Here is a 2,762-nt window from a genome sequence, read left to right as displayed (position 1 = left end):
CACTTTCTTCATCCAAAAACCGAACCATCCACTCCAAGGTGAGCTTCATACCCCCTATTTTCTGTTTTTATGAGTTTTGTGGGGGGGGGGGGGGGAATACAAGTGAAAGTGTAGATCTATATATGTTTTGTATGTCTTGTATGATTTCTATGCTTATATGTGTGTTTTTGTGTGTTATAATGTTGGATCTAGCCATAAAACCCCTAAAAATCGAGATATACTTTATGTTAAATGATACTAGCATCAAGTATATTTCTACATACAAAGTATTCCAAGAAAAATAGCTAAATGGCTTAATAACATTTTATTTGGGCTAAAAACTCAATTTTTGGACGTAAAATGTTAAAAATATAAAGTTAAAGGGCCCAAATTGAAATATTTCGAAATCTGATGGGTGAGATGAGTCAAAACAGTTTCCATAATGTATTTTCTGAAAATATACTTTTTGGAGGATTAAAAACATAAATTTCAAGCTTAATGGGCTAAAAATGGCATTTTTGGCCCAATAGGGCCCATTATGCGAAAATTTCTGTTTTGGAGGGCCAAAACTGTGTTTTTCTGTAAAAAAGTGGACTACTAAGGTTCCAAGTACTTTTCAAAGGTTTAAAATGCTTTTCAAATTTAAAAAGGACCAAAGTTGCAAAAATTTTCCAATTTGGGCCAAAATTGTAAAAACTGCGAAAAAGAGGGGTTATAACCGAGAAAACTGCAATTTCAGGGACTTAAACTGTTTTCAATGAAAAATATGCTGAAAAATATTAATTTCAATAATTTTTGGGTGTTAAAATGTCAAGAAAATGATTTAAGGACCAAACCGGAAAGTTATTTAATTAGAGGGTTGAAAAAGTAAATTTTACAAACAATGAGGGGCTGAAAACAGAAAACTTTCAAGGCTAATTCAATACACGCAACTTGATCAAATATTGGCACCGTGACTACCTACGTAATACAATACACAACAATACCAAAAATCGTTGTTAAACGAATTGATTCGGTCTCGAATCAATAACAATCCGAAAATACTAACACGACAATAACTCGATTCATACACGAAAACATTTGGTAATTCAATATACACGTGAGAGTGCACAGACGTCTACGCACCATCTTTGGGCCCCAAAGTGTAAAATCTTGTTTGTTGGGCCTAGCTAGCCCAATGACCTGATCTTAAGGCCCGAAGACTTCTACCTTACGAGTTGTTGGGTCTTACATGATCTGACACAGTGTAAAAGGACTTTCAATGGCTTATATACTATTGGTCCCCAAGGGTCCTATGGTATTGCTAGTAAAGTCGGTATTTTATGCAAGGCGGGTCAAGGACCCCTCGTACCTTTTTTTTTATCCCCAACCGGTTAATGGAGTCATCGTGGTCTTCGTGCCCTTTTTCTCTTCGGATGTGGGACTACAAGAAGTCAGGGCGGTTGGATAACGTGATTAGTACGGACGACGCCTATGGGATTGTTAGTATAGTTATAAACGGGTCGTTTGTGTAACGCGTGTTTATAGCAATTAATCATGCGCAAAAATAATCCGACGTCGCCTGGACTTAATGACTTCGCGCGCTGCAATGGTTTTATTTTAACTTCATGGAATCCAAGGAATTAGGAAAACATCGGGTTTTCCTAGGGTTTTTCAATACACACGATTTTCAAAACGTACACAACTTTGATGAACATTTTTCTTACAACTATAGAAACAAACAAGCATACCTATGGATCTTCACAAATGTTTTCAAAAGCTCTTTTCATAAAATATCGGATTTTCTGGTGGTTTTCAAAACGATACAAAACATTGTTTTTCAAATACCGCTTATGAACTCACCAACATTTCATATGTTGACGTTTTTCAAAATACTTGTATTCTCAGGTAACAGATAAAGTGAAGGAAGAATTGTACTCAATGATGTTTTGCTGTGTGTTAATTAGTATCGAACAATCTACTTTTGAGAATGTAATGTTTTGAGACAATGTAATGGATGTAAACACTATCAGTTGTAATATTCAAATGTTGGTGACGAATGATGTTATGTTTCATGTATATTCATTGTAATGGTATTCAATTGAGTCACAACAGCTCCCGGACGTTTCCGCCGTCTGGTTCGGGGGTGTGACAGGTTGGTATAAGAGCATTGTTTATAGTGAACTAGCATATCGAACCATACATTGATATGCAACTATAAACCAAAAGAGGGAATAACATAACTCTGAACAAAACAAGTAAAACATAACAATAAAACACCCTTGCTTGTATTAGGAACGGGAACCTAACACCGAACCAAACAAGATAAAGCTAGTATCTCGGTTAATTCAAGACTGTTCTTAGTTGTATCAAGAAGCGGATGTAGCCTGATCAACTACATCCCCTCCAAGGTACAACCATCACATGTCTTGAAGAAATCGTGATAGCTAGGGAATCTAAAAACATACCCCTTAATCTCCAAGAAAGGAACCTCAACTAAATCTATGCAATAGTTGTAGAATTATAGGAGTAATTGGTATGCTATTTGATTTTAGTATTTATAGTCCTTCGTGCAATACGCTGTAGACGAGTATCATTAGCCAGGAAACCCTATCTCCCTAGTCAAAGAATAGTAGGGTGGCACGACCTAGAGAAAGAACCACAGTAGGAACACGAAGTAGAACTCGTAGGTGAACCCACCAAGTCAATAAGTGGACCTCGAAAAGGAAGAGCCGGAGGGCAATGACGATGACGACACGGATGTAGAATCCAATGACATCAACCCTCCATGTAAAGCCAGGGCA

This window comes from Lactuca saligna, chromosome 5 (genome assembly GCF_052625555.1).
Source record: "Lactuca saligna cultivar CGN05327 chromosome 5, ASM5262555v1, whole genome shotgun sequence".
Lineage (NCBI taxonomy): Eukaryota > Viridiplantae > Streptophyta > Magnoliopsida > Asterales > Asteraceae > Lactuca > Lactuca saligna.
Note: the sequence above shows the minus strand (reverse complement) of the source record.